At 33.4% G+C, this 23,354-nt stretch overlaps 1 long non-coding RNA gene across 2 annotated transcripts in view; it reads left to right on the top strand.

Moving 5' to 3' along the window:
• LOC148280890 (uncharacterized) overlaps positions 1-18,422 on the top strand; it is a 110,344-nt gene extending 91,922 nt beyond the window's left edge. Inside the window, exon 3 of one of the 2 annotated variants that reach the window (XR_015822477.1) lies at positions 17,492-18,422. This is a non-coding gene — a long non-coding RNA (uncharacterized LOC148280890). The remainder of the gene's footprint in view (positions 1-17,491) is intronic. The other variant, XR_015822478.1, reaches the window with a different exon arrangement.
• Positions 18,423-23,354: the final 4,932 nt, after the last annotated feature.

The following is a 23,354-nucleotide window of genomic DNA, read 5'->3' as shown; positions in this document are numbered from 1 at the left end:
CTGGGGTTGCTCATTATAAATTCATTAGCAATAAAAAAAAATCAAATATCGTAGATGTAGATAATTTTTTTATTTTTACGAGTTTTTTTTGCAAGTGGACTGATACGGAGTAGCCCTGCCAGTGTTTTTTTTTACATTGTATTCAAAATTATGTAAAAAAAAAAAAACTATCAGCAGACATATAATTATTTTGGTTTATTTGTATATATTTTTTTTTTTAAATGTCTGTTGTTGTGTTAGCATGCGCGATATACTCTACTTCACGAGGTGGATTTAAATTATTAGTTCCATTTCTTTAAAAAACAGTAAGTAGCGAAATCAAATCAATTATGTAATTTTTTTTTTTGTAAATGTTTTATACTACTCATGGCAAAGTGCAACAGCATGTTCCTAAATTTATTTGCCTTTTAGGGCATTATGACGTCAGCAACAATCTGGTTAGACTTTTATTGCCCGGATCAACAACGAAATATCGTTGTTTAGCAATCTAAGGGTTAAGTTTGATGCAATTCCCGTTGTGTCATCGCGGCTACTACCGGTCACCAGTCATCAGTTACCAGTCACCGGTCACGGATTGTCCCGGTTCTGGGCTTTTAGCACGTGTGAAATCGTCAAATCGCTCGAGCGGCCAATCTTAACGTTATCGTCCGATTTGCGTGAAACTGCAAATCAGAGTCGGTTCCTTGCATAAGTGCAGTGCACTGCCAAGTAAAAATATGTGTAAGTAAATTAGTAATTTTAACAAATTACAATAGGGGTGGAGAACTTCTAGAGAGATTTTCTAATAGTGAGTTATTTACAACCCGTTGAAAATGTCACTCAAAATTTAATGTTTGGACATATCAAAAGAACGCAAATATTTATTTTAAAAAAACATAACGTAAATGGGGACTAGATTTCTTACCGTCCATGCGCTGTGTAGCTGCAAGACGTGCTAGGATATTTGTTTATTGTACAGTGCCTTTGCGGTGATTTCCACAAAAATGGCGCTATTAAATTAAACAACTATAATTGTTGACAGGCGTCGTGGCGCAGTTGGTTAGACGGCCGACTGTGAAACTGGCGTCACGGGTTCGATTCCCGCCAGTTGCAAGAAAAAATCCATGAAAAGATTTTCTTCTCAATCGGTCTGGGTGATGTGGTAAAATTTTCACTACCTCCTTCCATATCCCCTCTTTCCTACCTGCTGACAAGCCTCTAAAATAGAGGCTTAGCGGGTTATTCTTTTTTTTTAAAAATATAGTAATACAAAAAAACAGGGATTCATTGCAACATTATACTCGTACAAAATTATATTCAATACTAGTGCTAAAAGATCTAGCGAGATCGACTATATCGGACGATTTTCTTATCTTGTCTACGCATACGCAATCGTCACTGTGCATATTCTGTTTTGCACAATCTTTTGTCCTGAATTTTTATGAAAAATACCATATCTTCTAAAACCGTGATTTAAGCGAGATAGACTACTGTTCATATCGTTGAGTCGTGCGTTAGAAGAAGACAATATACATACTTGGGGCATTGCCAACGCGTGCGCAGATTTGAACTATGAAGTTCGATTGTAACGTCACTGTGAATATGCGTTTGACATAATATTAGTGCAAATTTAGTTCATGCGTGTAATGTTAGTGTGTTTAAAACGGTATGCAAACAAAAACAATTGCTTATTTAGCGTTCCTGCGTGGTATTCTGAACTGCTCTCGCGGTCGTAGAAAAAGATTTTATTTTGTTTGTAAATACGCGAGATATAAGTGTTTTCTACGGCCGCGAGAGCGTTTGGAATATCACCCCTGGTTCAGAGTTCCGATGCGCGGCCCGTCACATAATTATCGCTGTTGACCAAGCCAGCCTTACCATACTGTGATTATAATATACAAGTTGACAAAATATAAAGAAATGCACTGCCGATGTTTTCGGTCACGAGCCGCCAGTGCTACAAATAATTATCGCGTTTATTTCGAACTCGAGGCTGCAGAAAAGGTTGAACGATTGGACGATCTCGCATATGCCTAATGTCCTGGTGGCTTTCTCTCTTTACCAAAAAGGTCATAAACAGTAAGTCTTCTCGTAGTTATGCCCATTCACGGGGGCAAAAACTTGTGTTTTGACTGTCAATGTATTTCGACCGGCATATTTGAATTATTCACATTATTTTTTATTGTTTTGATGGTACCGCGAAATATGCATATTATACGCGGCCTCTGTGGCGTAGCGGTAAAGTCACCCACTGTAGGTTCTGGGTTCAATTGTTTTTTTAAATTTTTTTTTTTAATTTGAAAATTTATTTATAAACTCTTACGGATTATTACATTCATATTACATAAAATAATATATACATTTTTCATTTATACTCTGTTGTTCAAAATAATATTCTTTACATCTTTTGAAAAGTTTGAGTCTTTTGTTTAGTTTTGTCTGGTAGTTTATTGTATAATTTCAGTCCCTGGTTCATTAGTCTTGATTGTCCTTGTCTTGTTTTAGAAAGTTGTATATGGTATTTGTCTGATATTCTCGTATTATGTCCATGTTGACTACAATTTTTTACTAGTTTTAGTTCTTCGTCTACAATTACATTAGTGGCTAATTTATGGATAAATTTCAATGATTCTAGTTGAAAGAGTTCAGTTATATTTAATTGCTTAGTTTGTTTAAAAAGTTCTCTAGTTGCAGTTAAATTTGGATTGACTCTAAATTATCTTTCAGTTTGGATTGACTCTAAATTATCTTTTACAAAAAATGCAGATCATACGAGTTAAAAAATCGCAAAGAAGGTATCCCTATAAGAAAGGATAAGGAATAAAGTAGACCTTAAAACCTCTGCTGATATTTTAAAGTATTATCGTTCCGCATATTAATTATTGCTCCAGTATTTTATATTTAAGTAATGAGGGAGATCTAAAGAGACTCCAAATAATACAAAACAAAGCGATGAAGATAATATTAAGACGCGGGAGACGTACAAAAGTTAAGAAATGATTCAACTTCTAAATATTATGACAATTGATCAAAGAATCAAATTCAATGTTGTTAATGAAGTAAATAAAATTTTTAAAGGTATAGTTCCAAGATATTTTCTAAACAAACTTAAAAATAATTAGTTCTTTCATAACTATGCAACAAGAGGATCTAAAAATATAAGACTAGAAAAGAAATCAAAAGCAATGTCCCAGAACTGCCTTATGTACTAGGGAATACAGTTATTTGAGGAAATGCCCGAAAGCATAAAGACAGTTTAAATTTAAATAGAACATCGTCACGAATTTTGACGTCACAATTGGCAAGGCCAAACATGTCGCTTTTTTGTAGACATATTTTATTTTACAATTTAATTGTTTAAGTTATGTATGAAAACATTTCTCCACAATATCCATATTGATTTTGAAAATACAATTAATTTAAATCCATTTCACATATTTTTATTGGTATTCGTAGTATGTGATATTTCCTTTTTGCTTCAGACTGTGCCTATTATCTACGTATTTAGTATATGAGCAAGAACAATGTATCGACTGTCTCTGGTAATATTGTTACTATATAGAGCGATGGTACTCGTAATTACCGCAGACACGATTAGCCACCTGACCATTCGTCAAATATGTTACCAATTATTATCATTAACCACTGTCCACTTACTCTAAGCTATTCATCATAACAACGCATTAGTTTTTGCGGTAGCTAGTCATTGTTCTCATTTCGTGCAACAGTCATTATTCGCCATCTACTGAGCTGTTCCAAAATACAATCAATATTGCGTCCACTGGAACAGTTGAGGGTTACGTAAAATTATTAGGTAAAGTTTAGTAGCTTATCTTTTGATCATTTCGGTACACGAATTGTATTCACTAAATTCTTTACAACCTCATCCCTACTTTTCAACTCATTACATATTAATGAATTATTTGACGGGAATTGCGTATTTTGGTAACAAATTTTACTACTCCGCTCTCATTACAATATTGTATTGTTAAGTAGTATGTGCTGTCAGTAAAAATAATAATATGAATGATATCCGGCAGTTGTAGTAACGTTATTAACTGTTTCGATTTATTTGAAAAAAATATAATATTAAGCACTAAAAAATGTAGTAAAACTCCAATTATCAATTTTTTTTAAAAAGAAATATTCAAAATCATCATTCCCTTCCCGCATCTAATGCTGCATAGGGCACTGCATTGGTACCAAACCGCAGCGTATTTTGATATTTTTTTTGTTACATGAAGATGAGATGATCAGTACGATCATTATCATCGCTTCAGGTACCAGTCCAGGGACTTTGAAATATTCTGGTGTGAAAACACCCTTTTAAATACATATTTCGTATCAACCATGTCGGGAATCGAACGACTCCTCTTGCATGGTAGGCAAACGAGCTGACCACTACACCACGAGGCCGACAATATTAGCGTTCTTACAATTTACCCAAATATTTAAATTTTGGTTACCATTTTCAACGAGTTGTAAATAACTCACAATTAGAAAATGGATATCAAGTTGGAGTCCTCAGACCTCTGATCCTTGAGTCCGCAACACTAGCCAATTATAGTTTTCTATATATTACAATGCATCATTCCATTCTTAAAAAAAATAAAATACGTGGCTTTTAGCGTTTAAACCTGTTGCCATGTTATTTTTAAGCTAAGCAAAACAACGTAACCGACGACAATGTAGGCGGTTACGCTAACTTGCCACTAAAAGATAAATCGCCGTTAGAAGATAAACAGCGTTACCGCCACTATCTTAAAAGCGGAAGGTATTTAAACAATTTGGCTGTCATTTTAGTATCGGCAGTAACCAACCATTATAAACCCCATTTACCGAATTATCAAAATATATAGGTATATGTGGAACGAAAATATTTAAAAAAACCTTCTCCTGCACAATTCACTATTTGTCACTTACGTTGTTCTGCCGATTATGGCTCGATTTTATAACACCTTAATTTTTCATTTCCTGATGACGATTCGGATATTTGGCAATCCGGATGACTGGAGTTCGGTAAAACGGAGTTCTACTGTACAGTCATTATTAAAAATATTTTTATAAAAACACTATGAAATGTTCATCATCATCGTGTCCCTATACGCACCAGATGGAGAATAGGCCACTCACGCTTTAGGTCCAGGAAGCATAAAATACTTCAGTGCAAAACTACCTTTTAAATCAAATATTTCATTCGACCTTCCCAGAAACCGAACTCGGGACCTCAAGAACGTTAGACGAACGAGACAGACTTTTCTTCGTTCGATTTCTATGTAATTTTTTTTTCTTCTTTTTTCACATCCGCTTCTAAAGCTAGGGTTTCCTAGGACAGCGGTGCCCGTATTTTAACGGCCGTAGTGAACGGTGATGCAGTGGACAGCCGTCGTAACGGTGACTAGAGTGTGGTTTCCTAGGAAAACGGTGTTATCAACACCATTTAACACCGTTTCCCCAGGAAACCACTCTTTATTCGACGTTACGACGGCTGTCCACTGCATCAACGTTCACTACGGCCGTTAAAATACGGGCACCGCTCTCCTAGGAAACCCTAGCTTAAGTGCAGCATGTAGACATCACCAGACGCCTTCAAGAAACCCTATCACCATCCAGCACTCTCGCCTCCTCACACGTTAATCCTATGTCCCTTAGTTCCGCCGAATAAAGCCTGTATATTTGACTATTTAAATTTTTAAAAAGTAATTTCGTCACCTTTATCAATTTAGAGTATCTAATTTGCGTAAATAATGAAGTGAATTTTGAAATTGAATAATTAATTTGTAATATTGTTAAATGTTTGTGATTTTTATTTTATCCGCACTGTAAAAGTATTATGCAACGTGCCATCGCTGAGCCATTTTTTATCTCTCTCACTCTCGATGTAGTAAAACGGAAACTGCGTGTGAAAAGCGAAATGGCGCTGGCTGTGTTCTCGCATAATAGTAAATAGCAATCACCCGTTTTGTTTGCTCGCCTTTGTTTTCCGTATGTTACCGTAATTTGCCTAAAAAGTGGCGTCGCATTCCCACGTGCCCTATAGCGATGCAAGTCGTAATAATTATTGCTAAAATGATAATTGGCGGAGTGAGTTTTCTCGAGTCGTTGTGCTACATATTTTTTGCTTCATCGAGCAAACCGCGTTCATTTCCTTGTCAATGTACGAATGCCTTCTCGTAATGTAGTTATAGTAACATATTATTTTCTAGCGTGTAGGAAAAGATAGTCATTAATAATTATATTGGATTCACTGGCATGGTTTTATTGTAAATGCGAATCCGGGCTCCTGAATTCTTCATGAACTCGAGTGTTCGCATTATTTATCTTCATTTTCTCTCTAGGCACAAGGTCTGTGTCTATCGAAGATTTTTATTTTTTTTATTTGTTAATTTTCCATACATATACTAATTAACATAGAAATTCAATTACAAAAATACGCCTTAGAAAAATACATCTTATAATTAAGCTATAACATGAATTGGAAAAAATGCACTACACTACAGCGTCTGAGCGTGGGCATTCCTTTTTTAATTATTAAAAAGTTTATAGCACGTATATATGGTATGACATGACCATGAAAAGAAAAATAAAAGAAAAACCAAATTAACATATGCTGATATTTGGAAAATATGATTTATTTGCAGTATGCATTTATTTTTAATTTAATTTTTATTTTATTTTAAGAATGTGTCTATCTACTCCTTCCATACTAATCCAAGACCTCAAACCTTTACTTTACTTTAAACTATACCAGTGATTTAATGTTTTGTAGTTCCTTGGTTAAATGATAGTATCTTGTTATTTTTATTATTCAAATTGAAGGTCAGTGCTACGTAAGCTCCTGATTTTACTGCGACCTGTGAAGATATATAGTCAAAGGTCTCCCCGTGCATAGTTCTCGCCCTCCAATCCCAGCTCCTTATTATATTTAAGGCTAAAAGGGTAAAACTAACGCTAAATTAGGAAATCATACGATTTTGCCATTTTAAAACGAACGCTTTTTTTCAATCGCGCAATAATAAAAACAAATAAATTAGATAAAAACAATATTTTTTTAAAGGTATTTTTATAGTTTTATGTAACTAAAATAGAATTACTTTGCCATTTCAAATTTAGACTAAACTTAGGTATCTGGGATCTCAATAAAGACTAAGTATTGAACTAAAATATGTCGTAATAATTTGAAGATAATAAAATAAACATGAAAGTGGCCGCGACCAAATTATTTTTTTTTGTTTTTGAAAAGAAATATAAGCATTTTAAATCACATACATTTTTGTGACATTTTTCTTTATTTCTACTTAAAATTATGCCTTCGGTAATAATTAAAAAAATAAAATTTATTTAAATACTTTAGTTGAAACCTTTTTTTTATAGAATTGCATTCTCTTTTTTGAAAAAAGAATATAATTCTGGTTGTAATATTCAATTTAAAACATTATCTTATTAGCTTTTTTATGACCTTCAGACCAGCTCTAATCGTTTTTGGTAATCCTAAAATATTGTTTTTATCTAATTTATGTTTTTCGATTTTTTTATTATTGCGCGATTAGAAAAAAAAATCGTTTAAAAATGGCAAAATCGCATGATTTTCTAACTTTGCGTTCGTTTTACCAGACTACAGCCTTAATACCTTCCAACATGTATCCAGGAAGGAATCAATTTTTCAATTTTTAAATGAAAGTCAGTCAGAGCATTGAATATGTGTCTAGCTATCTATCTGTACCTAAAAGAGTAGATATTATCCTTGGCTCTTTCGAACCGACTTTTTACTGGGGATGCTAGGCTATCAGTCATTATGGAGGAGGAGGGACGTTCGTTTGAGAGTTCACTTTTTCCAGGTGATTGGTGGTCGCATACATAACTCAAAAATTCTGATGGATGTAGGTCTGTTCGTACCTGATAACTATCTTCGACAAAGACATTGATTGTTTTACCTACCACGATGCAGAACCAACCTGCCAATGGTTATGCCGGTTGGTAGAGCAATCTTGCTACTTAATCGCATCACCTCGGATGTCGACATATTTCACGACAGTGGGCCTTCCCTTAGGAAAGCACTTTCTAATTTTAAATTTTTCTTTTTACATTGTGTTATATTATTTTAATAACATAACTATTTACTATAATTTGTGATCTATTATTGTATTTAGAATGAATTGGGTTTTCTTTCTGTAATGTTCTAAATATCTGAATAAAATAAATGAAAATAAAACCAATGAAAATGAATATAAACTAAAATCAATATTTATTTATTTAATCCAATATAAAATACAATACAAATACATAGTTAACAAAAATGTCTATACAATAGGTAGGTACATTCAATATATATATATTTTTTATGGATATAGCCACTCCACTGGCCCACAGGCACGTTCCGGAGTGTCAGTGTATTTTTTATTTATACATAATTGTACATAATTTCACATCAATTGTGTAAAAATTTAAAAGAAATAAAAAAATTAAAAATTAAAACATATCTACATCAATAAAACGAAAAAGGATTTTCAAGAATACATGTATATATATGAGAGAATTGAAAAGTATGGATGTGGGAGCGAAAATGAGTAATCTTACTGTCAGTTGCCTTCTGTACGCCGATGACGCAGTCCTCCTAGCTGACAGCGAAGAGGAACTGCAATCCTTGGTTACAAAGGTTTACGAAGTGTGCAAGGAGAGTGATTTGCTAATGAATGTGCAAAAGTCGAACGTCATGGTCTTTGAAAGAAATGTAACTATGACTGAATGTAAGATTGTAGTAAATGGAGATAGTTTGAAACAGGTCGAAGAATTTGTATATCTGGGTAGTATGTTTACTAGAGATGGAAATATGGACAAGGATATTGAAAGGAGGGTTAGTGCCGGTAACAGAGTTAATGGTGCCTTAAAGTCTGTCGTAGCAAATAAGTGTCTATCGCAAGAGGCTAAATTAGCAGTTCATAATGGAGTTCTGGTACCAACCCTAATGTATGGAAGCGAAGCATGGAGTTGGAAAAAAAGGGACGAAAGTAGACTGAATGCTGTTGAAATGCGATCCCTCAGGCGAATGTGCGGGAAAACAATGTATGATAGGTGCCCTAATGTCGAAATTAGAGCAGAATGCAAGGCTGAGTTAAGCATTATCGACAAAATTAAGAAAGGTCTTTTGCGATGGTTCGGTCATGTGGAGCGAATGAATGATGAAAGAACGGCTAAAAAGATTTATGATGCGAATGTGTCTGGTTGTAGAAGTCGAGGAAGGCCGAGAAAGACATGGCATGATCAAGTACAACAAATTCTTGAAAGTGGTCATGTGAAAAGTCGGAATAATCGACGTGCGTGCATGAGAAGATGTATGAATGTGAAGGAAGCAAAGGAAGTGTGCCAGGACAGAGTGGTGTGGCGTTCTATCCTCTCTGCCTACCCCTCTGGGGAAATGGCGTGATGGTTAGTTAGTTAGTTAAGAATACATGTATATATTTTTTAATATCCAAGATATTTCATTTCTCTAACAATAATTTAATTTTGGTGTACTGAATTATTTTTCTCCTCAGCTTCATCTAAATATCGATCTTCTTGATTATAATTTCCTTACAAGTTTTTATCTCACTCGGTAAAAGTTTGATTTTAAATGTCTTTATCCATATAAGTGAATATTGCTTAAGTGCAATAGTCGGGTAAATGTTTCCTTTTAAGTTGACAATCTTAGTCACACTTCTGCAGTTTCATTACGATTGATCGGTGGATCCGGCAGCCTCTTGTCCGTAGGCAATTTCGCTACCCACTCGGCCCCTAAACAATCCAAGTCTCATGATGCAGTATGTACTGTGCAACGGGCCTCCTAAAGCGGTAACCAGACCATCTGGCGATGGGAGGCGCTGAACACTAAACTCTGAGTTTGCACACTGAACCATCCAGCATTCGACGAACCTGTAAATTCATATAAATAATTTTCTCCGTGACAGCGAGAAGAATTATATCGTCTGCTGTGATTAATCTCTGATGTCTGATAATCTTTTCATAAATCAGCCGACTAAACGCCATAAATGTTTGTGACGATTGCCTGACATAACTGTAACGTTATTGAATCATAAGTTTCTATTTGCTATTAATTGTTCAATCAAGTCTTTATTTGTGTTAAATTTAAAAAAAAAATGGACTGCATTATTTCTTCGAGAAACCATTTAAAATAGTTTACATCTCCGTTATGGGTTGGTGGTGCGCCAAATACTTATAACCATAGGTGCTATGAATGACCGCTTGCTGAAATCTTATTATTTCGTAGATCGACGATATATTATGCATTGTTTGCCGTCCAACAACTTGACAAACTACCCGATTTATTAATTGAAACTTGAGCGTGATATATCAATCGTGATGGGAGCAAAAATATCGTCTTACAATCAGTCACGAGTCGATGTGTTAGGAATACCTTGCTCCGACATCTCCGAAACCCCGAACATTCGAGCTCGATCGTCGCTTCCCCGCTTCGCTTCGTGTCGAAACTTTGCTTTATGTTATCCGTGGAACTTAGCTTTGTTGAGACAAGCACAGACTTATGTAGGGCAACTTGTTATGTCGGGCCTTGGGTCTACCACTGTTTCCTTCCCCTATTTGTAACAAACACTCCCGGAATACGAACGTAATATGTACTTTTATCTCGACCTATGTGTAGCGTGACTTAAAAATACATATAAATACACTATCGTTTTTAAACGTTTATTTATTTGAATCGGTTCATTTTTTAATATTTTACGTTTTACCCAAATTCCCCCGTCATTTAATTTAATTGGTCCGCTCATTCAGAAAACCTGCTAAACACGTAAGACCTTGTTCTTTGATATCGTCATTATCTGCATCATGTTTCTTCCACCAGTCATATCGTCATTATCTGCATCATGTTTCTTCCACCAGTCATATCGTCATTATCTGCATCATGTTTCTTCCACCAGTCATATCGTCATTATCTGCATCATGTTTCTTCCACCAGTCATATCGTCATTATCTGCATCATGTTTCTTCCACCAGTCATATCGTCATTATCTGCATCATGTTTCTTCCACCAGTCATATCGTCATTATCTGCATCATGTTTCTTCCACCAGTCATATCGTCATTATCTGCATCATGTTTCTTCCACCAGTCATATCGTCATTATCTGCATCATGTTTCTTCCACCAGTCATATCGTCATTATCTGCATCATGTTTCTTCCACCAGTCATATCGTCATTATCTGCATCATGTTTCTTCCACCAGTCATATCGTCATTATCTGCATCATGTTTCTTCCACCAGTCATATCGTCATTATCTGCATCATGTTTCTTCCACCAGTCATATCGTCATTATCTGCATCATGTTTCTTCCACCAGTCATATCGTCATTATCTGCATCATGTTTCTTCCACCAGTCATATCGTCATTATCTGCATCATGTTTCTTCCACCAGTCATATCGTCATTATCTGCATCATGTTTCTTCCACCAGTCATATCTTGATGAAATTGCCCTGCGCTTCTATTAAAAATAATTTATTCATCATTTTCAAATAGTAGTTTAGGAAATGGACTAGAGCCTCAATTATGAAGAAACGATAACAGATTTATCGATTTATTAAGTAATGTTTCTAAATTTCTTACAAAAATTACCAAATCGTTAAATCTATAACCGTCACTTTATAATTGAGGCCCTGTGACTCAATCCTTAATGAATACCTCAGTACGTTATCGTACGTTTTTCAAGGAAATTTTCTGCAAATATTAGATCGAGTCACCGATTCGTAACATTTATATGTATATATATATATTTATTTAGCTATCTATAGTTTTTTTTTTATTTAGGTTTTTTTTTTGGAAAATGCGGTTTAATAATTTAGAATATAAAATTTCCTTGAATACGAAATAAGTATTTTTTCCCCACGTTCTCATTCAGACGCTATTATGTCTGTTATTTCATAGTAAGTATTATGGAAACAACAAACCTTTATTCTTTGATAATTTATCGTATTATTCCCTTGTTTCTTTCAATTTATGCAAATGCTACTACGCTGTGTTTTTCCCACTAACGTTGTTAACTACTGTCAAAATCTTTATTTAATGAATGATATTTTGCAATGATCATCGGGTAATAAGTAAGAGGTTAATACATTTCCTACGATCATGTTGAGACGCCGACATTTTGATTAGCTTGTAGTTAAATAATTATGTTCAAAGAAACATTAGCATTTCCATGCACGTTTTGGACTGACCTACTAATAACATAATGTATGTAAAGTTGTAAATAAATTTAATAGCATTGGCTTAAATTCTTTGATACTATTTTTCTACATAGTACAGCATATCCAATAATGTTTTTTGGTATGTACCCATGTTCTAGTACTTTATTTAATGTATATATATTTAACCGCTGGGCAAAATCAAATAAAAAAATCTGGTCTTTGTAATACTCCGACCTGTTGTAAAGTTTATTTAACTAATTACGGAGTTGCGTGTCTGCTCCATTACAACTAGTATTTGTAAAATTGTTATGACACTTTTCTAAGTAAGATGAATTACCAGAAATGTTTCGTCATATCTTTAATTACTATTGCGAATACTGGAGAGGACGTTAAACTTTCGTTTGCTGGACAGAATTGAACTGAATTAGCAAATGATTTTTTATTTTTTCTATCTTACGTTTATTTCTTAACTGTTAGGCATTATGACTTTTGTCTTATTTGAATCCTAGATATTGTGAATACAAAATATATAATTAATTGTCACGGGTGAAAGTTTTTTCCCTTTATCATATTTATCTTGCGCTGACTTTATTGTCTACAATATTGTTTAAGTTAAATTGTATTTTCTATTTAATATATTTTTTCTTCAACAAATGCGGACCGAAATATTTCCCGATTGTCAGTCTTTGAATAGATTAGTTACCTCATCTCTCACGATTCGTGATATGTAATGGATTTTACAAAAGTATGCACTTTTGTACTGTAAGCTTCGGGAAGTTTGAAATACTGTAGGGTAAAATAAAATATATAGGTCAGGATTAAACATTTGAAAAAGCTTAAAAAAAAATTAAACGAGTTGTTATTTCGGTTTTCTTACTAATTGCTCCAGAAATCGTTTAATTTTTCTAAAATACAATGTGAACGCTAAATACTTAACTCGAGAAGGTACACATAAATCGGGCTTTCGAGAAAACAATATAATCGCTAGAGAAGTAAGAATAGATATGTTTGTAACTAAATAAACAATAATTATAACGGCGAAGATAACAATCCTATGCGTTTTCAAGTATCGTTTCTATGATTTATCACAAAATAAATAACGTTCTTCAGGACGTGTGGTTCAAAACAATAGCAAATTTTTTTATTAAATATCTATGTACTCTATGCATCTGCCTCATAACCTAAGCGGATGTCCTGATTCCTGATTGAAGGCTTCGGGCGTATTTCACGCGAAGGTAAACACCGATCAATACTTCTTCTTTTAATATCTATAAAATTTGTAAGTTCTGCGCCAAACATAGAATAAATTGGAGAATTCGAATCATTTATCATTTCTTCCTTGAAATAACGCCAGTAATTGTCTTGCACGGCAGCCGAGACCTTTCAACTTGGAGCCGGTGGCTAGTAATGGATCGTTTATGGTAATTTTCTTTCACCGACACTTATCGGCCCAATTTGTCAGCTACAAATTGCAGTAACATTGAAATTGATCGCCGCAAACTATGCCAAATACTTGTGGCATTAAGAAACAGTGGAAAATTTAGGTAAAGTTTAATAACAAATTGTTCTATGAACTTTATCATTATATTGTTTTATTTACAGAAATTGAAATGAAATATTCAGTATAGATTGTTTTAACTGCGCTAAAGTTCAATTTAGTAAATATAAAATGAATTTAGTGTGTGAATATTGTCCACCTGTTTCAGGTGTCCAGTGTCTACTGTTTTATGATTGCAGCCACCTGTTGGTCGCTGCATTGTTCCGTACTCAGCTCTCGGAATGGCGGTAACACCTAACTACCGCTTCTATAGTCGTCTGACAAATAACTTTCCATTGTAATCGGTCACTACTCAATAATGAAATTATTCGGAGAAGAGTAACCACCTCGCGTTCATGGAAAGCGCCATTGTACTTGACACTTTGTTGTACAATAAATCGTATTTCTTTATGGCCATGTTTCGGCTTTGTGTTTCATTTTTACATGTAATCTGCGTTTTTGCATTGTTCGTTGTCATTACTTCACATTACAAGTACTTTTATTGGTACGTATTTAAGATTCTATGAGTTTTTTTAACTATTTTTTTTATTCCGTAGTAAAACTTTTTTCGTGTAAATAATGAGTATATGGAATTTCGACTTACCCGAAAGTTTTGTTTTATGAAATAAGCGCGTAAGAAATGAAAGATTTCACTTACATATTCATGTGGAGTTTATTATTAACTTAATTGACTATAAAAGAGGAAAACACAATAAAATGAATGCCGACAATACTGGCTAAACCTAACCGTGAAATATGAATCAAATTTAAGTAAATGTTGAAAATCGTTAACTATGTCGTTTTGGGACAACTGAAACCAGCGCTGGACGAAGAGGGTCTGAATTTAGTTTTGTAGCCGCTGGTGACGTGTTGCGTCGCTGGGTTGGCAGGCTTGACACCTGGTGTTGCAATTGTTGCAAGTGCTCACAATTCTATAAATGGCAATTATCCACTTACAATCCATGAGTTTTTAGCCTCCGTAGCTAATTAGCATTCATATTTTATATCGTTTGTGTATATTATCTGAAGCCTCTTTATATTCGTACTTACGAGGGGTTGTCTATAATTCGCGGAATAAAGGGGACAGGTAAATAGAAGGATGGTATTATTTTTCCTTTCAAATATATTATTTTTATTATAATGATTTATTTATGCCCACCTACGTAAAAAAATATTTGCATTTGTCTTAAAAATAGGCTGAAATTGATGACTTGACTTCTTCATCACTTGAAAATTTCTTTCCTCGAAGATTTTTTTCTTAAATTTCGGAATAAATTTCAATTGGCCGGGGCCAGGTCCGGACTGTAAGCAGGTTGGTTTATTATTTAGAATCCACGTTTGTGAAAAGCGGTAAATGCAACATTCCTGGATAAGTAAGACACCCTTGGTCAATTTTCCACTCGTTTTTATCTTTCATTTAAACTACTTTATCAGATTAACGTAGTGTGTTTCTGGTATGGTGACATTATTTTCTGAGGAGTCCATCAACAGAATACCCCATATATCCTCCTATATAAGTTTTTCAATTTTTTTGTTAAAGTTTGATGAAGTAACCTTAACACTACTCAACAGGCCATTCAGGGCAGGGGTCATCTTCAATTCACGTTGTCATCTCTGTAAAGACTATACTATTTATAAATCTTGATTTTCTCTGAGATGTAACTTGGAAAGTATTTGCTCATTTACGAGTATGTCAATACTTGGTATATATCAGTGGCGAGCGGTGAGTTTTTAAATTGGTAAGCTATGAAAATTCTGATAAAATGTCCATAGCGGTAGTATGGCATATAAAAAACAAGTCTATTTTATATTTAATAAATAATTCCTAACAAATGGTTCCAGCGGCTAATAGTTTCAGTAAAAATATTTTCTAATGTAGCACAAACATTTGATTTAAAAAATACAATTTAAAAAAAACATAATTGCAAAAAAAAAATGTAACCCCTGTGGACTCGAACCCCCTACTTCACTATTAGAAAGCATCGACCCAACCGCGCAGCTATTTAGCATTTTGCGCTAAGTGTCGAAAAAGTAATTAATAAACTGGATAATTCATTAGCGCACTAGTGCATCTTTGGTTAAGTCAGACTATTATAACTTGTCTTGAAATAAAAAACTGTTTCTTAATAAATGATAATAATTAAATAATTTTAAAGTATTCCTTAGCGAGTACGATAGTTCACCAAACAAAACATAAATTACGTTTTAAGAATCATTGTTTCATCGACTTTTATATCACATTATTATTCACAAAACGTCATAAGTTATACATATTATAATTCTTCATATATATTTATTCTTAACACTATACACTAGTAACGTTTTTATCATAACTCTAACTAAATTTTAAAAGTTTAAACGGATACTGAAGAATAACCTACAATATTTAACTGTCATCGTATGCACAAAAAAGAATTACAATAAAAAACAAATAAGCGATTCTTTGTTTTTTTAAAACCCACCAAAGGATTTATCCTATATTATGGATTAAAATATCAACATATAATTATTTATTTTAAAGCAAATTTACTTTCAAACCACCGAAACATAAGTAGGATCAATTACTTACTTATTATTGTAACTTTCGTGTAAGGACATACAAAATATATTCGTTATCTCTTTCTCACACATAACGAGTGCGTATATTGTCACCTCTCTTAGACTGTCGTAAGTCAAATTGATGTATTTTAAAGAATACTAGACCTTATGAACAAGCATTGAAAGACTAAATTGCATTAATGAAAGCTGCAAGATTTTACTGTAATCGCAAGTGTAATTTTTCGAACGAGATTCTAAAGTTTTAGGTTAAAGACGTATTTGAATTAGTGATTTTAAAGTGAGCAGAGTAATCTCGTGTAATCCAGTAGTAATAATTTTGGCCAATAGAGGCGCAACTGGTCGCTGTATGGAATAAAGGAATATATAAATTTACTTACCCAAGAAAAGTAATATATTTTTTTGGTGATGTGTTTTTTCCTAATAATACTACAGTATTATAAAACATTACTTTCGATGTCAAAAAAATATGGTAAGCTGCATGTAATCGATTATAAGGAGCATTCGCCCCTGGTATATATATATACAAGTGATGAGTCACGCTATTTATTCATGTATATTAATACCCCCCATCCCCCTAGCAACCCTTCCATTCCGCGAATTTTCGGACCTACCCTCGTAAGTTAAAAAAAAAATTGGTAGCCACCAGAAAAAAATAAGCTTAATCTTTGCATTCACTGGTTAGTTCGCCGTATATTTTGTTAAATCAAAATAACATGCTAATATGTTTCGTCGTTTTTTCAATTTTTTTTTTATTTCTATTAGTTTATATCAGTCAGACGCTCTCTGGATTGCGTGTCGCTTCCATTCTGCTCGTCATTATTAGCAATTTATATCTGAACGATCCCATTTGAACATCGTTTGTGGTATGTTTCGGTGTTTGCCTAGTCATCTGTTTTAATCAATATTTCTTTGTTTACTCCACAAGTCAAATATTTATTCCAATAGAAGTGTCTGGGAGGGCTCCGCATAATAAAATCATTTCAAGTTACCCTTTTTCACCTCCGAAACTTTATTCCGTACAATGACGCCGCGAGCGCTCTCTTTCCTTGTATTTTTAACGTTTGATCGATTATTCACACATAGTAATGATACCTTCTTGTGCGCGGTATTACAATTTACCTCCTTACTCTATGTATTTTTTAAAAATGTTTATTTTTTATTATTATAATATGTTTATCGTGTACGCCTACACATACAGTAATTATGTTTTTCTTTTCTTTTCAGGTATGTTACGAGTTGCTATGGCTATAAAGTTTCTTTAAGGTAAAATGTGAATTTACTATAACAATGATTTATTTCGATTTATTTATATGATATATGTATATCCTAACCCATGTCCGAATGGTACCCGGGCGGATCGAATAATTTATTTTATTTTATTTGACACTTTATATACATATACAATATATATACATAAAAAGGCGGGCATATTGCCTTGATGCAATTTCTTCCTACCTACCCAAACCGTTCAGTTTGAGAAAATTATAAATACATGGACATATTGAATCTTACAATTTTATACCAAAATTAAAAACAAAGATTAACAAAAAAAAAATGTATAAAAAAAAAGTTAACACTATACTATAGTTATGTGTATGAAAAAGAACCAAACGATATAAATGCATGTTTTCCTAAAAATATATATTTGTAGCACTAACTTTGTGGTTATTCATTATAATAAAATAAATGTAAAACCACTTTGTTTTTAACAATTTTTTTTCTACTTCTTTATCAAGATATACTTATCTAATGAATTACATCCTATTTTATTTCAACAATGATAATATAATATAACACCGAACATATGGAGCCATTAAGTCAAGCATTTTAGTCATGTTTACCTTACAAAGATGAAACCGGTTGATAGAAAAAATATAAATAAGTGGTTAAAAAAAATTGTTTTATATTTATTTTATTGGCATGTTTTCCTTTTCACTGGCAATGCTAAGCTCGATCACAGAAAAAATCGCGAGGAATACTCACATGCCAAATAAAACTTGATTGCGCGTAGAATTGATTTATTTGAAGGAAACAGCCATTACAACAAAAAATACAATATTTACAAATAAACCAAAATTATTGGCCAATTATAGTTTTCTGTGAATTACTTTATACAATGTCAAAAAGCATAATTGTGTAGAGCCACTCCACTTGTAAAAAATATTTAAAAAATACAATTATAGTTATAATGAAATTAAAATAAGTCGGTCTTAAACAATCGTTTTGCCAACGGATTAACACGAAATAATCCTAGATTGTTTTTTTAAAAGAAGATAAAATAAATATATAAATATATATTTTTTAAATAAAAACCTTTATTAGCATAAAAAAACAATACATACATTAATAAAAATTAAACACTTAAGGTTGAACTTGCCAAAAAGAGTCTGGCTCTTGTGTTTGGCAAGTTTACAAAATATTATAAAAAAGAAACAAAAAAGGCAAAACAAAATAATACAATAAATAAGAAATTAAACAATTGTAAAAATTGAGAAAATTTAACATTTATAAATTGATATACATACATCTTTATTTTCAGAATACGGTTAGTGTTAATTATGTCAGAAAGCTTTTCTTTATTTATCTTTAAATTTTCCGTAATTTATTTCTTGACGTAGATTTACTGGTAAATAATTAAAAAGCTTCCGTCCTATATAAGTAAAATGATGTTTGGCCGTGGTAGTTTTAATTCTCTGTAGAACGAGGCATCCTGTTCTTAACCTTCCCGTAATACGGTCCGATGGGAGGCTCTCCTTATGCACCTAGAGCATACAACACTTTCAATATGAAAGTAAATAATAAAATAATATGCAGTTTGTTAAATACCGTTAGATAAAATTATAATTATTATTTGCAATTAAGGTTCTAAAATTGATAAAGTTAGCACAGATTTTCGCTTGTGGTTTTGGAAGGGTACGCTGTTCTTCTGTTGCAACACCAGTTTCGCTAGCGAGGAATGGGTTCATGGGCTGTCCTTCGGGTAGATATTTTGTTTCCTCCATCAGCATCGCCAGCACATAGGGAGCTGATTGCACTTCGGAGTTAGGTAACAAGGCGTAATCACAATTCGGATCGGCCCGCTGGCTCTGGTGGTCACGCTCTGTTTCTTTTGTTCCGAAACTATGGACCGGAGGTGCACGCACCGCATCCCGATGTAACACGCGTTTGACTAACCAACATTATTATAACATCCAACATTATCATATTTAAACATTATAAACATTACTTTTCAATACTCGAAGTTCGGGTAATTGCCGCGGGCCGAATCGAACGATCGAACCGAACCCTCGAGTAATAGGTTGCATTGAGTCTACCGACAGAAAAAAATCGGTCAAAAGTTATCTCATAAAATTTTATATTTGAAGCACTAACTTTGTGGTTATTTATTAAAAAAATAAAAATATAAAACAACTATGTTTTTAATAACTTATTTTTATTTTAACTACCGACTGGTTGCAAAAAAACTAAGTTAATTTTGAAGGACTAACATTGTCGAACATTAATATTTTTTTTTACCTAAACCCGACTAAATATTAAAATAAAATCACTTTGTTTTTTACGTGTGACTTTATTTCTTGTTTAATAACCAACTAGTTTCGGAAACACATTGCCTTCTTCAGAGTTAATTGCAAACTAACATAATATAAATAAAAATGTATACAGTGAAGGTTGAGGGTTTGGCTACGGATGTATTAAAAAAAGGACTATATTGCTAAGATTTATTTGATTATTATTAATATTTTGATTGTTATTTACTGCCTTTCTAATTTCTAATGTTTCTTAATTATTATGTGCACTTCCTTTTTTATTTGTGTGTAAAATTTCGATACCCTCAAAGTTAAAAAAGTGATTATTTGTAAGGACGTTTTGCGAACTCCGAAAAAGATATTTTTTAAAGACATCAAATGTGTTCTTTGACTCTAGTTTTAAATGCACGTGATGTTTTTCCAGTGTAAAATGAAAGTGATTTTATTTTAATCTATTTAGTAATCGCATTATTCAGAGAATAACAGTAAATTCAGTCGAAATTTCTTCATCTGTAACTTGAGTAAATCACACGCAATTTGCATTTGATCCAGTATTATTTTACCGTTTAGCTCCTCCACTTGATAAAAAAACGTTAAATGTACGGTTTTCTAATACGCTTTACGGAATTTGGAATGGGACTATAAAGAATACGATGAATAAAGCAATTTATTTTTTTAACTTTTAAATATTATACATGTAGTTTGTAAAAGTATATGTTTATCACATAATGTAAAATAAACTAGTATTATCGAGGTATTTTATGCTACAATAATAAGTCATACAACATATGAATGCATTGAAATTTCTATCTTCAGTGTTAGGTTTATATACCCATATCGGGGTATACTTAATAATCATAATTATCTCTCGAACGTGAGTATGCAGTATTGTCGATTTTAATTAATTTTCATAGAAACGCATCTGAATGCTTACTGTGTTTCTCGAGTTTATCCTTCAAAATACACACTGTCTGCGTACACATTCTGCGAGTACATCGTACTACTTTTTATCATTCTGAAAACGTCAACTGTTCAAATCAACAACTCGACATGAACATTGTAAATTCGAAGGCACGAGCGGTAATTGTTAAATGTATTTATTTATGGTAGTTGACACTACGAATCCCCACAGGTGCATGTATCGGCCGATACTTAAATTCTCAATAAATCGCTATATTTATTGCTCTCTGCTTTATCTTTGTATCGGGAGCTATTTATCCTACACGCATTTGCAATTCAATACGTTGCGCAATTGCTATCGAGGATTTCGAGGAACGCAGAATGCCCCGGGAACAATGTGCTTCCACTATCCGCACCTGCCTTTTGCCTTATACAGAGTAATGAATAGAATTCTGAACGGAAGTCGCTAACTTGCATATGTGCAACAAATCCCGGGTATGCAGAATTCGCTATTACGCTGTACCCGTACATACGCGTACGTCTGCATCCCTTGCACGCGAACCACGAGTAACGAGTACCTGTTCTGATGCAGCCCGAAGCTTGTAAATGCTAATGCCAATGCATATTTCGTTCTGCCGGCTTGCACCAGCGCTAAATATGAATTTGCGATAATTCAACACGTAGTTAGCTTCCTTGACCCGCGACGATCCTACCTGCTACTGACTATCTAGACCTTCCGACGTACCAAGATGAGTGATTGTTTGAACGACTCTTCCTGTTTGCGTTTCGCACAATCCAATTTCTTATTATACCCATAAACACCTACGCATGTATTTTCGCGAATGCACCATTAAATGCGCGTTGGTTTTTAAAAATAAACATTTAACTTTGTAATATACTGATTTATTTTCATAAAATAACTCAATATTCAATCACATGGATTACTTTTTATCATATTACCTATTTAAATATTGTTTTTCATCGTCAAAAAACCTATATATTTCAAAGATTTACATTTGCAGTGCGTTCATTGAAATACGTAAGCTGCGTGCTGATTAATCTAAATTAAAATATGTAAAAAAATATACCTACGTGCAATTTAAATAGGTTACCCTTGCTGTAGACTACTATAATTATGTTGAAAAGGATAATGACTTTAGCTGATGGAATAACAAGCTACTTCTTTGTTGTTAATTATCTTTGTTTCACCTTTAATTGAGATCTGAAATATTTTTTGGTCTTTTTGTTAAACCCATGGTCAAGTTGGTTGGAATTTTAAATAAACGATTGTTAAAATAAGTTTAGGTGCGTGAGGATAATAATCGCGTGTTCCGGTCAATTTCCCCTGCAGCCACGTGTGTCCCCCCGTTCGGCGTCCCGTGCGCCCTGTAGCCCTTTACAATACACAGGTACAGTGTTCAGCTCCACAGGTTAGGAGCGTTTGTCCGTCTCACCGGAGCACGAAAAGGCTGCCGTCCTTCCCGGAGTCAACTTTCTTGCATATATGGCTTATGTTTCAAGGCTGGTTGGACTTGTGGCGGGTCGACAACGACGGCACGAGCCGAACATTGCCGAACGCCGACGTAGAGCGTACGAACGGGCCAAACCGGCGGAGAAAAAACTACCGGATTCCGACCTCACCGCACGCGTCTTCGGGGCACAAAATTACCGCCAATTTAGATTTACCAACTTCATTTTATTTTGCCTAATATAGTTATTAGAATCCTTCTTTCAATGTGTTAGCTTCAGTAGTTTAGTTTCGTGAATAAATCTTTGTGTAAAACGTAAGTACCCTGTTTTACTTGCTCTCATTCTGTGCACCCACATAACTTTGTACATCACAAAATTAGGCCACCAACTAGGTGCCTACATAAAGGTGGTAACAACACCACAAAAGTGGTATACCCCGACGTTTGAACACGAAAACACAACATTAAACAATCAATCACGGTGACCCCATTCAAATTCCATAAAAATTGCGCAAAATTTCAGACAGAAATATCTTCGCTTGACAAAATTGTACAACAATTACCTTTTTTCGGTCGGTACATGAAAAATTTAAAATTTCATTTTTAATTTGATTGCACTTTTAATTTATTTGTAATTAATCAAGGTTAATCGATTTCAAGGTTAACTTATTGTAAGGTTAATTAATTTAGTATAATAGAATTATATTATAATAATTATAATATATAATAGAATTAGATTTTTCAAAGACCGAGCGAATCGAGTGAATTTTTCTGTCGGTAACAATCTTCAATGTAAATGTAACTAATGTAAATGTAATTAATGTAACTAGTGAATTGATTAAACTGTGATTAATTTCTTAACAATATTACTCGGCCGGGATTAATCCAAACAGGTGATTCATAATTTAACTAAAATTATTATAAACAAACATAATATAATACGTTCGAGCGACTCGCTCACCAAAAATCGCACGCCGAGTAATACATTCCTACAACACATATAAATTTTATTTTTTTTATTTTTCTTGAGTCGAACACACAAACAATTCACACGAACATTTACATAGGGTGCCAGATTGAGTAGAGGTACTTACAGGGTACCGGAAAATAATTGTTATTTATAGTTCTTAAATTTTGTTTTTTTTTTTTTTTTTTTTTTCCAAAAATCCGGTACATAATTATTTTTGACAA

The sequence above is a fragment of the Micrasema longulum genome, unplaced genomic scaffold (genome assembly GCF_059751315.1).
Source record: "Micrasema longulum isolate JH-2025_06_02 unplaced genomic scaffold, ASM5975131v1 h1tg000515l, whole genome shotgun sequence".
NCBI lineage: Eukaryota > Metazoa > Arthropoda > Insecta > Trichoptera > Brachycentridae > Micrasema > Micrasema longulum.
Note: the sequence above shows the minus strand (reverse complement) of the source record. Positions and strands in the feature narration are given on the sequence as shown.